The sequence below is a fragment of the Tupaia chinensis genome, unplaced genomic scaffold (genome assembly GCF_000334495.1).
Source record: "Tupaia chinensis unplaced genomic scaffold, TupChi_1.0 Scaffold149831_1, whole genome shotgun sequence".
Lineage (NCBI taxonomy): Eukaryota > Metazoa > Chordata > Mammalia > Scandentia > Tupaiidae > Tupaia > Tupaia belangeri.
The window spans coordinates 1903462-1916361 of record NW_006209676.1 but is presented as its reverse complement, the minus strand read 5'-3'; the positions used below and the strand labels follow the sequence as shown (position 1 = coordinate 1916361).

The 12900-nt window shown below is 43.4% G+C and overlaps 1 protein-coding gene across 1 annotated transcript in view; it reads right to left on the bottom strand.

The window, feature by feature from the left end:
* Positions 1 to 7917, bottom strand: part of LOC106734211 (60S ribosomal protein L31) — a gene marked incomplete at its 3' end in the record, with an annotated part of 59192 nt that extends 51275 nt beyond the window's left edge. Inside the window, exon 1 of the mRNA XM_027769478.1 lies at positions 7843 to 7917. The remainder of the gene's footprint in view (positions 1 to 7842) is intronic.
* Positions 7918 to 12900: the final 4983 nt, after the last annotated feature.

Below are 12900 nucleotides of genomic sequence, written 5' to 3'. Positions count from 1 at the left end.
GGAACCTATCTTTGAACCAGGAGTTCAAGTTCAGAAAGAGAACTGAGGGAGGGTTGGGCTGTTATCTGAAGGACAGAGTATGAAGGACAAACATGCATTTTCTAAGAGCAAGCATGTGGGTAGTCAGAGTACTCACAGGAAGAGGTAGCTCAGAGGGCCACAATGTCGGGAACACTTCAGAACCAATCACTGGATTCCTAAGGTCACTATTCTACTCTGGGACTGCTCAGTGCTGTCTAGTTAGTTCCATCCACTTCTGCACATTGTATCAGGGCCTACTTATTGTAAAATGTGGCTGCAAGCAAAGCTCCATAACAGACTCTGGGAGCCAGCTATCCTTCGATAAGGGCAATGAAAATATTAATAGATAAGGAAAATATTCTACTATCTCCGGAAAAGAAACAATCTCTTTAGGAAAAGATCTTGAAACACTAGGTGGAACAAGAGGGTGAGTCCTGAGACTGGAGTTGGCATGGGTTAAAAAAATAAGCAGTTAAATTTCCCACTTAAAATGAAAAGGGACTTGGAATGGGACAGAGCGAAAGGAGGAGGAAAGAGATGGGGGTGAGGAAAGAGAGAGTTAGGCAACATAGTAGGAGTCTGGAGTCTTGAGTTGGCAGAAATGGCAAAAGGGATGTTTTTTAAAGAGTTATTTCTTTTAATTTTATTTATTTATTTATTTATTTTAGTTTGACCAGAGAGAAACAGAGAGAGAGGGAAAGTGAGAAAGCAAGGCTCAGATCCAGGATGTGAATTATAGACATCCATACGGGAGTCTAGGGCCTTAACCACCATGCCACCTGCCAGCCCCTGAATTTTTTTAATTGCCAATAGGTGTGTACACTCATCAGAGAAAGAGAAAGAGAGAGGGAGAAAGCATCCCCTAATGGAACAGGGTCATGCAACAATCTATTTCTATCATTTCTTCATCTTATGTGGGTTTTGGGCCCAAATACACATGTCCCCAGCATGCTTTTAAAGACTCTGCTGTCAGGATTCAACTGCAGTTGGCCATGTGGGACCCAGCTTCCTTAACCACTGTGCTATGGCGCCAGCGCAGCAAAGATTTTTAAGAGCAGTTGTGCGATATTAACCCTGTGTCATCCACCATCTAGTACTGATCTTAGCTCCCACCACATGTCAAAGTACCACAACATGCTGCTAACCTCTGTGAGCGGTGCTTTAAGGAAGCAAGCAAGAGAGGTGCTAGACCCATGGTTAGATTCACTCTGAGGTAGAGAAGAGAGAACAGGAGTGAGCAGGAAAACTGTCAGCCCATGGGACTGTGCCTAAATCAGGGAGGATTCCATTCCCACAGGATGGGGCTTCAACCAGTCTTGGCAGACACTAAGGAACAGGGTGACCCCAACTGACAGCTGAGTTACATAAAGACTAGATCAGCCGCTCACTGATTCAGCATTGCATTTATCTTGCTACTTCTCCTGTGTTGATTTAATATCACAGTTTTCCCAAAACCTGAGTTTACAGTTTTTTCCTTGCTGGATCATGTTGCCAGCTTCATATCCAAATCCCCAGTGACTGGCCTCCTGCCCAGTACAGGGCTGGGTGAGGTGTGGTCACCCTGGCAATGAGGAGTGTGTCAGGGAGATCCAATGCCACCATGATAAAAAACCCTAGGAGAAGCTTTCTTTCTTTCTTTTTTCTTTCTTTCTTTTTATTTTCTTCTTTTCTTTTCTTTTCTTTTTTTTCTTTTTTTTTTTAGTTTTTTGCCTTAGGGCACATGCACTCACCAGAGAGAAAGAGAAAGGGAAAGTGAGAAATCAATTCCCCAGGAGGGATGGCCACACCACAATCCCTTCTCCTCCTTTCTCCTCCCAGGATCTTGGACACACACACACACATGTCCGGTGTGATTTTCAAGCCACTGTGTTCAGGACTTGAATTGCAGTCAGTGATGTGACAGTACAACAACATAACTGCTATGCCATCTCTTGGCCCCGAGAAGCTTTTTATTTATGGTCACTAGGTCAAATTGGTTTGGCCAAGGAGTTTAAAGGCTGAATTCATATCCCTCCTAACCCTGAGGACTCTAGTTGAGGTTCATATTTGGGGGTAGGAGGGATGTGGGAAGGGCATCAAAGGATGAGGGCATGTCACCAACGTGAGGAAAGGTTTGGCTAATTATCAGGACTTGTGTGTAGATGCTCTTCGCAGGAGGCTGTGGAGCACAAATAATTATCTTCCTTTTGATTCAGGTCTACTGGTTCTACTTTCCTTACTTGAGACTAACTTACATTGAAGCACAAAATAGCCTTACAATACTGTATCCATTTGGAGCCCTGGACGGAGGCCTCTCATTGCTCACCAGATCATGAGGTGGGCAACCCCTAGCCTCAGATATCATGTGGAACCCTCTCTGCATGGGCATAGAAGCCCTTAATGCCAGAAATCCAGCCAGACTCTCCAGACTGGTTAATACTGCTCTAGCTATCTCTCCCTGCTGGGAGGCTTTGCCTAAATGCTAGCCCCTCTGGTGGTTCATCTTAGTCTGCTGCCGTTACCTCCATCCTCCCCTTGGCTCATCTTCCTACTCTCCCCTCTGACAATCCAATTCTTTTTTGCTGGCCCTCTGGAGCTCTCATTCATTGGGAAACTCCCTTCCTTGCCACGTAAGACTTTTCCATTGGGCCGAGCAGAAGGACACTGCCTTTCCTACAGTATCCTGGGAGTGAAGATGTTTATTTTTCATGCACTCAAGGGGTAGTTGGGGAAAGGGACAAGTTTACCTTTCTGGATCCACATTACCATATCCAAATTCTTACTCTTCATTTGGTTACAAAAATCCCACTACCCTGCTCTCCACTCCTGTGGCTTCACCCTGAATGTGATCATTACCCAGAACTATTTCTGCTCTGTCAACTTAAATGCTAATAGCCTACAAAAACCATTTCCAGTTCGTTTTCTAGTTCTCTCCTTTAAAGAAAACAAACAGAAACAACTACATTTGAGCACTAAGGCTCTTTCTAATTTATCCTAATTAATTTCCCATCTTCCTTTATTGTCTCACCTACTTAAGTCCTACCCATTAAACCAGTATTTTACCTCTACATTTGTTTTTTAGTTTACGTCACCTTCCTGAAAGAGAGTCAGAGAGAGAGATAAAGAGAGAGGATGAACCTTCAACAGGATCTTGCTGCCATGATCTGGTGTCAGCCAGCCCAGAACACAGGCACACGCATGCTGGACATACCCGGGGAGGTCACTAGATACAAGCCTGACACCCTCTCGTGTGGGCCAGCCTGGCAGAGCATGGCATTTTACTACTGCACACTGTCCAGCCCGCCGCTATCTTTCATCATTCCATTCAAAGGTAGAAACACCTGAGAGTCTATCTACAAATGGAACAATGAAAGCAATCACAGTGTTCTGCATAAAAGAACCATTAATAAAATAACACTTCAAAGGTCTACAGTATCAAAATCATTTTGAGGTTTTCTACCAGGCTCTGGCTAATGTTCAGTGTCTAATAAAACTGAACAAAAACACATCAGATGCCTTTAGGTAAATGTTGCCTAGATTTCAAAGAGCTAAAGATGAACATCATCTCCCAGTTAAGATTTTGAACAGTATCGGAACAATGGAATCCTAATCAGAAATAATTTAAAACTTTATTATTAATAGTAAGTATTTTAGATTTTGTTGTCATAGGACATGGATGCTCGCCAGAGAGAGACAGAGAGGGGGAAAGTGAGAAATCACTCCCCTGGACGATGGCCACACCACAATCCCCTCACCTCCATTCTCCCCTCAGAATTTTGGGCATGCACGTACACCCAGCATGCTTTTCAAGCCTCTTGGTCCAGGACTCAAACCTCAAAATTGGCCATGTGGGATCCAGCACCTTAACCATCATGCCATCAGTTGGCATGCCACAATTTAAAACTTGATTATCCAAAAAAATATTTCTCCTCTCAGCACTGCCTTGATACTTCATCTTTTTTTTTTCCTTTATGAGACAAAGAGGAAGAGAAAGAGAAAGAGATACAGATAGGTATTTTTTTTCTTTTAAAAATATTCATTTATTTTATTTATTTATTTGTTTTAAGTTTTCTATAGGGCATGTGCACTCCCAGAAAGAGACAGAGAGAGAGAGGGAAAGTGGGAAAGCAAGCCACCCAGTCTGGAACTCGAACCTCAGTCAGCCATGTGGGAGTCTAGCACCTTAACCATCATGCCACCTGCTGGCCCAGAGATAGGCTTTTTTTCTTTTTTTTTTTTTTTTTGGAGAGGTTTTTGCTATAGGGCGCATGCGCTCGCCAGACAGACAGAAAGAGACAGAGAGACAAAAAGCGAGAAATCACCCCCCAGGGGGGATGGTCACGTCGCAATCCCTTCTCCTCCATTCTCCTCTCGGGATCTTGGGCACACACGCACACGCACCCGGCGTGAGTTTTAAGCCACCGGGTCCGGGACGCGAACCGCGGTCACCTACGTGGGAGTCCAGCGACATAGCCATTACGCTAACTGCTGGTTCCCGAGATAGGTATTTTTGACAGGGTCTTACTGTGTTATGGTTCTCCACCCTATCTTCCCAAGTAGTGTATGTTCACGTTAACCTGGAAATAAGCCAGGCCTCCCAAGTAGTGGAGCTATAGCTCCTAGCCACTACAGCTAGGCCATTTTAAAAGAATCATCTCTTATAATACCTTCAAGTGATTATCTCCATTTCATCCTCACTCTCCATCAATCTTACCACTTGTCTTCTTTTATCATAGTGTAGAAATACATCTTCATATCAAACTATAAAGAGTTACTATATCCAATATTCTTGCCAAAGTGTATTGATACTAACCTTCAAGTCATCTCTCTGTAGGAAGCTTTGGCCATGACAAGCAGGTTTTACTCTTCAGAGGTGAGCAACATTTTCCACTTACTTCTCCCCTATGAATCACATCTATCTAGAACTGAGATCCTGAATCTTATAGGAAAAAAACAGCTGTTAAAGATTGCATCTAGGCAAGGGTTAGGAAAGTGACTGTTAGGTGATCGTAAAAAGCAATCGGAATATAGGGCAATAACACCATAGATATGGGAGAGGTGAGCTCAAAAGGGGGCAAACAATAAAAGACAAAAATCTGAGCCAAAGAGAACCAGCAGTTAGCATCATGGCTATGTCGCTGGCCTCCCACGTAGTCGACCGCGGTTCGAGTCCCGGACCCAGCGGCTTAAAACTCACGCCAGGTGCCTGTGCGTGCATGCCCAAGATCCTGAGAGGAGGATGGAGGAGAAGGAATTGAGGCGTGACCATCCCCCCCGGGGGGTGATTTCTCGCTTGCTGTCTCTCTCTGTCTGTCTGGTGAGCACACGCGCCCTATAGCAAAAACCTCTCCAAAAAAAAAAAATCTGAGCCAAAGAGAACCAGCAGTTAGCATCATGGCTATGTCGCTGGCCTCCCACGTAGTCGACCGCGGTTCGAGTCCCGGACCCAGCGGCTTAAAACTCACGCCAGGTGCCTGTGCGTGCATGCCCAAGATCCTGAGAGGAGGATGGAGGAGAAGGAATTGAGGCGTGACCATCCCCCCCGGGGGGTGATTTCTCGCTTGCTGTCTCTCTCTGTCTGTCTGGTGAGCACACGCGCCCTATAGCAAAAACCTCTCCAAAAAAAAAAAAAAAATCTGAGCCAAATGCGATAGACTTGGGAATTTGGATCCACAGGAAGAGCCTACTCAAGAACTGGAGTAAATAGTCAGGGGCACTGAGTAGATGAGGTTCACTGAGGCACAGGGGAATAGGAGTACGGGCCCAGACTCAGGGAACAGAGCCGGCAGGATCAAGGCATGAAGTAGGCCTGATCTACCTGACTGACCTACAAACACAAGGCTTTTCACCCTCCCACACCACCTAGGATGCCAGTGATTTAGGCACTGGGCACAAGTGGGCTTAAAAGAGATTAGCCTCCTCTATGATGGAGATTAGCTTCAGGTCACCAGCACCTCCACTTGTAAGTTTAAAAGCAGCCAAAAATTTATGTCCAAACCCTCCTGATGTGTGAGACTAAACTATTGAAAGGGTTGGCACTTATAAGGATAGCTTTAATTATATGTTGTAGTAAAGGCTACTTATTCTTGACCCATTCTTCATCATTTACTAAAAAACGAACATGTGCTAAGCATGGAGCTTTGCTTTTCTCACAAGCAAAGATAAATATGAGGACAAGACTATGAACATATCTGTTTTCACAGCCTCTTTCTCCCCTTATATCAACACTCCTAGCCCTTTTAAGGTTTCTTCGTGTGTTCCATTTCTGGAGCTTTGTGGTACTAGTCAGGAAAAATGGGTGGAAAAGTACGGAAAGAAATCACAGCAGGGCTGGCCCTGTATCCTAGTGGTTAAGGGAGCTGGATCCTGCATGGCGGACCATGCAGTATGAAACCTCAGCCAGGCAGCTTGAAAAACATGCTGGGTGCCTGTGCATACATGGCCCAAAACCCTACAGGTTGGAGAAACGGAGGAGAAAAGATTGCAACATGACCACACCCCATGGGGGGAGGGGTGCTTTCTCCATCTTTCTGTCTTTCTTTTTTGTTTTTTTTTAAAAGAATTATTTTAGGGGACCAGCAGGTGGCGCGATGGTTAAGCTGCTGGCCACTCCCACATGGCTGACCAGGGTTCAAGTCCTGAATCTGGTGGCTTGCTTTCTCACTTCCTCTCTCTCTCACTCTCACCCTCTGTCTCTTTCTGGTCACATTAAAAAATAAATGAATGAATAAATAAAATAAAATAAATAATTATTAAAGAAAGAAGAATTATTTTATTGGGGCCAGCAGGTGGCATAGTGGTTACATGCTCTGGACTCCCACATGGCTGACTGCAGTTTGAGTCCCAGATCTCGCAGCTTGCTTTCTCACTTTCTCTCTCTCTCTCTCTTTCATTCTGTCCCTCTCTGGTCAAATTAAATAAATAAATAAAAAGGATAAATAAAGTTAAATAAAATCATTCATGATTTAAATTTGACCAGAGAGGGACAGAGTGAGAAAGAGAGAGAGAGAGAAAGTGAGAAAGCAAGCCGCCAGGTCCTGGACTCAAACTGCTGGTTGGCCATGTGGGAGTCCAGCACCCTTAACCACCATGCCACCTGCTCATCCCCTGTCTGTCTCTCTCTTTCTGGTGAGTGCATATGCCCTATGATAATTTAAAAAAGAAGTCAAGGGAGACCAAAACATAAAGAATTGATCCAAAAATGAAAGTAGAGATGTGGAGGTCTTGGGATGATGAAGAGAAGAGAAACGAGAGAAAGAAAGGGAATACAGTGAATAAGGCTAGAGTTAGGGTGAAAACTGGGAGTAGGTGGGTCAACAGGTGGACTTGAGACACATCAGTGAAGGAGGCCAGAAGAACCAGAATATCACAGATTACATGTGTGTGTGTGTGTGTGTGTGTGTGTGTGTGTGTGTTACACGGCAAGTGAATTTTCCTGACACTGGAATTGTTTTATTCTTGGATACCACACTACAATGAAATTGGCCACAAGGTAACCCAATTTTGGAGGATTACAAAATAATACATGGTCTTTGTGCTCAAGGTCAAATAGGGTAAATAGACATTTAACACAAAATAACACAATAAAACATTTCAAGTGTTGTGTCAGACCTCCATCAGGACATGGGGAAGCCGCAACAAAGGGAGAACTCACCCCATTGACCTCTAGCTCAAGGATAGTCAGGTGCCCTTCAGCAGTGAAGCCAGGAGAATTTAGGAGAACAGTTTCATAGCTCCAAACCAATTACCAAGGGCAACCTATGGCTCAGTCCTAGAGAGAAGGAAGCAGAAACCCAAATTCCCTCTTCAAACAATTGAAATTTTGTCACTCCTAAGGCCTACCTGAGTGTCAAGCAACAGCCCATCTGAGCTGTTGAAGGCTTCTTTTCTCTTTTTGACTAAGATCTCCCTGGGCAGGGCGTGTCTTCTTTTCTACTCCAAGATCACCTAAACAAAGGAAAATGTGTATAGACGGAGGGTGTCAGCATAAGAGAATTCTGTACCGAATCCTGTGAGCATGGAAGGGGAAAACAGTGAATGCTAAATGAAGCCTGAAATTATACAAGTGAAACACAAAGTCAGCCCCAAAGCATCTGCAAGATTATAGCTGAGGTTTGCATTGAGTTTGCTACCCGCAGGCAAAGGGAGGACCCAGAGTTTCCAAGCAGGGCTGAAGCAATCACTTTGCGGGTCTGTGCCAGCCAAGTGACTCACTCCCAAACCTGTTTAATATGAAATAGCATTAGGAGACTGAATATAGCCTCAGGGAGATCAGCTGCTAACCGGCTCAGATTATAGCTGCAATCCTTCAAACATGGCCACTTACAGTGTCTCTCCATATCTTCAGAGGCATACTGCTCTGTGTATAAGAAAGGGACCATCCTTGAAGTCAAAAGAATAGAGTTCTGGTTCCTATTATGTAGCAAGTTGTCATGTTACTTGGGTCAGCCTTGTCTGAAAAATGAGGCTGATGCCTTTCCATTAAATGGGGCAATACCTCCCCTGCCTGCTCCTTGTGGTAGTTTTGAATATTGAGTGAGAAATATTATGAGAATTAAGTAAGATGATGAAAATTAGAGAGAGCTATATACCAGATATTATATTACACACAAGTATCATAAATCTCTTTTTACACTTTCATTGGTACTAGAGGGAATTGCTTTAAATGGCAGGAATGAGGAAATCAACATGACAAGATTTTCGTTTCATACTTTAATATCAACAGAATCATAAACACCAATTTAGCTGTTTATTGTGGACTTTTGTCATCCCAGGCAGTAAACTGGAATCTTTTCAAAGACTAGAGCTCCCTCTTCAGTGTTGTCTTGAGCTATCAATTAGACCATCTCTGATATTTTCCAGCAAGTACTTTAAATAGATCCCTGTTTGGGAAATGGATGCAGCTATTTTTTCCAACTGCAATTACATGGGCAAGAAAAGAGGCAAAAAGATCATGTTTCATTTTTTCTTCTTTTTTTTTCCCGTATCCCTATCTCTTCCAGATTACTAAGAGTGTGCATGCATGACCAAAATCCTGACAGGATAAAGAAATAGAGATGGGATTGTGGCATAACCGGCCTCCTTTGGGGAGTGCTTTCTCCTCTCTCTGTCTCTCTCTCTCTGGTAAGCATACACACCTGACAAATAAAGAAAAGATAAATAATACTGTAATGAAAAAAAATGCATAATGCACAAAATACCAAAATTTTAAATAAGGATCAGTGACATTATCATGCTGAGGTGCATTGAAGCCTGAGGATGCAACAGGGAATTTAGTAATACTGATCCTATCTTTAGTGAATCATTTTTGGATTTTTGCTTTAATTTCAATGTATCGTATGTAGCCATGTTTTCCTTCTTAGCATCTAAAATTATAGTTTGCTTGATATCAGCAGGGTCTTGGATTTGGTTCAATGTTTTCCATGTGGCTGTGAAATAAGCATGAAGCCTGGCAATCAAAACCCAACTTGACTATGTCTCCCACTGCTGCCTTTAAATATTGAGTCAGTGAGGATCACCTTCCCCACTCCTGAAGGAAAACATGGTTTTTCTGTTCTGTTCATTCTTAGATCATGGAAAAGGCTTCCAGTCGTCACAAGTCACAAGCACAGTCTCAATTTAGTAATTAGAAGGCATTACCCCTGAACTAACCAACACCTACGACTTCCGGTAGTAGCGACTCTTCTGTCCTCCACCATCTGGGGCCCGGAAGCCTGCATGCAGTAGGAAAGGAAGGCAGGGCCTTCTGCTCTCTACTCTCCCTGTCTTCCTCTTCCACTATTAACTGCTGCTTTGTTCTCCCCACAAATGGTGGGCACTTGGCAGGAAGTAGAGGAAAAGAATAGACCAGACCTAACCTGGCTTGGTGATTTCACATTCCCTGGGCCAGAAAGATGGTTAACAGGGACACTTTCTCTATGGATATCTTCATTGGGTCAGTAACACTTTTCATGAGACCCTTTCTCCTCACCTATCTGTAATGTTTGTCCCATCTGAGTAGTGGGTACAGAGACACTTATTACATAATTAACTGTATTTTTCTGTACATTTTAATTAAAAAAAGAAAGTTCTGTAAGAGAAAATGCGGGGCAATAATCCTAACTCCACATACAAACCACCTTTGCTGGATAGAAACTTGCCTTATCAATCTCTCTTTCTCTCCTATCAGTCATTTCTCCTCTCCTGGCCTTCAACATTATAACCTCCATAGATCTATAAAAGTGAAAGTTTGTCTAGACTGAGATAAACTTCCTGGCCCTATGACATAGTCATTTATTCCATACTTCTGAATAAGCACAGCAATACCCCCACGAGTTTCTAATTTCTTCAAGAATAAATGGCCCTGGCCAGAATCCAGTCCACGCCCAGCCCCCTGGTACCTCATCAGGAGAACTGGAACAGCTCTGCCCTCAACCTCTAGGGCTGAAATCAACAAGAGTCTCACAGCAAGAAAGGCAATAAGGAAAGAGCAGTGTCACTAAGGCTGAAGACACATCGAATTCTCACCACCAAGTTCCAGTGGACTGCCTGTCTCCAGACATTGGAAGTCAACAGAGAAGAATGTTGCAGAAGCCAAATAGTTACCCCATTTTAATAAGATAGTCGCCTTCATTGCTTAGCTTCACAGTACCAACAATATGTGGGGGTCTTCAAAAGTTCATGGAAAATGCGCGTTGTGAAAACTACACATGGACTTCAAAAAAATTTTTGCACCAATATCTGTACTTTAATTCCCTTTTTCCCACAGACTTTTTTGAAGTCCCCTTGTATATTGCTTATATCTGCAAATACTCCTTTTCCATAAGAAAGTCTTCAGGGACCAGCAGATGGCAAAATAGTTACGCTGCTGAACTCCCATGTGGTCGATTGTGGTTCGACTCCTGCACTTGGTGGCTTGAAATTCACACCAGGCTTGTATTTGTGTGTGTTCAAAATCCCAAGTGGAGAAGTGAGGAGAAGGGGTTGAGACTTGGCCATCCCCCTGGGTGATGATTTCTCACTTTCTGTCTCTTTGTGTCTCACCAGTGAGTACACACATCCTATAGTAAAAATCTTTCTTAAAAAAAAAAAAAGTCTTTAATATTCTGCTTTATGAATAACAGTTGAATGTGTGGGTTTTTTGTTTGTTTGTTTTTTATCTTCCAGGCTCTATAGGAGTTGAAACTGAAAAACAATTTGAATTCTCACATAATCCAAAGGGCCTGCCCAGATTCAGGAAAACTGAAGCTGAAACAAAACACTTTTTCTAACATGACAAGTTTCAGGTTCACAAAAGAGAACAACTAGCCATAAGTAGGTCTCACAGACAGACCAGCAAAGCACAGAGGGAAACCAGTGTAGAAACTAAGCACCTCGTGACAAGGGCTGCTTTTCTGGCTGGGGTTGCTTGCAAGGGCAGACTGGGTCTGGGAAGGCAGAGCATTAAGTGTGGGAAAGAGAAGTAAGGACTGGGACCAGGGTGACAAGTAGCAGTTCCAGTAACTGAGCTCTGTACTCACAGATAGCCCTTGCCCCACTCAACTACCTCCCAAAGCCTGCCCCTGAGGCCATAACAAAAAGGAACAGAAAATGGCAGTCGATAAAACTAATCAAAAATAAAACATGGGCTGGCCCCATAGCCTAGTAGTTAAAGGAATCAGATCCCACATGGCCTACTGCAGGTTGAATCTCACCTCAGCAGCTTGGAAAAAAACACTCCAGGCACACAGAACACATGTGCATGTGTGCCTAAAATCCTGACAGGTTGTAAAAATGGAGGAAAAGGAATTGCAGCATGACCACCCTTCTTTGGAGAGTGTTTTCTCCCTCTCTTTCTTTATCTTTGTGTTTCTTTCTGGTTGGCACATGTGACCTCTGGCAATGAAAATAAAAGGGGGAGAAGACCAGCCTATGGCATGTTGGTTAAGGTGGTTGGATCCCACATAACTAACTACACGGTTCAAGTCCCAGACTGGTGGCTTGAGAAACATGCTGGGTGAACACGCATGCATGTATGCCCAAAATCCTAACAGGAAGAAGAAGTGAAGGAGAAAATATTGTGGTATGACCATTCCTCATGGAGAAGAGTGATGCTCTGTCACATTCCCTCTCTACCCCTAGTGAGTGCACATGCCACGCCCTCTGGTCAAAAGAAAAACCAACAACAAACCACAAAATGAGTGTGAAATCTAGCAGAACAGCGATGGATACCATTAAGCTGTTGAAATGGATACCATTTTCCTCCATCTACATTCAAAGCTAATCCAGATAATGTGGTTTTGGCAGAGAGATAGTCAAATTGATCAATGCAACAAATACAGAACCCAGAAATAGCCATACGAATATGTGCAACTGACTTTTAAAAATAGACTCTATTTTATTTTATGTTGGAGAAGTTTTTGCTATAGGACACATGCACTCGCCAGAAAGACAGAGAGACAGAGGAACAGAAAGCAAGAAATCACCCCTCGGGGCGGGGGTGGGGTGGGGGCACAGCACAACCCCTTCTCCTCCATTCTCTTCTCGGGATCTTGGGCATACACACACACACACACACTTTTCATGAGACCCTTTCTCCTCACCTATCTGTAATGTTTGTCCCATCTGAGTAGTGGGTACAGAGACACTTATTACATAATTAACTGTATTTTTCTGTACATTTTAATTAAAAAAAGAAAGTTCTGTAAGAGAAAATGCGGGGCAATAATCCTAACTCCACATACAAACCACCTTTGCTGGATAGAAACTTGCCTTATCAATCTCTCTTTCTCTCCTATCAGTCATTTCTCCTCTCCTGGCCTTCAACATTATAACCTCCATAGATCTATAAAAGTGAAAGTTTGTCTAGACTGAGATAAACTTCCTGGCCCTATGACATAGTCATTTATTCCATACTTCTGAATAAGCACAGCAATACCCCCA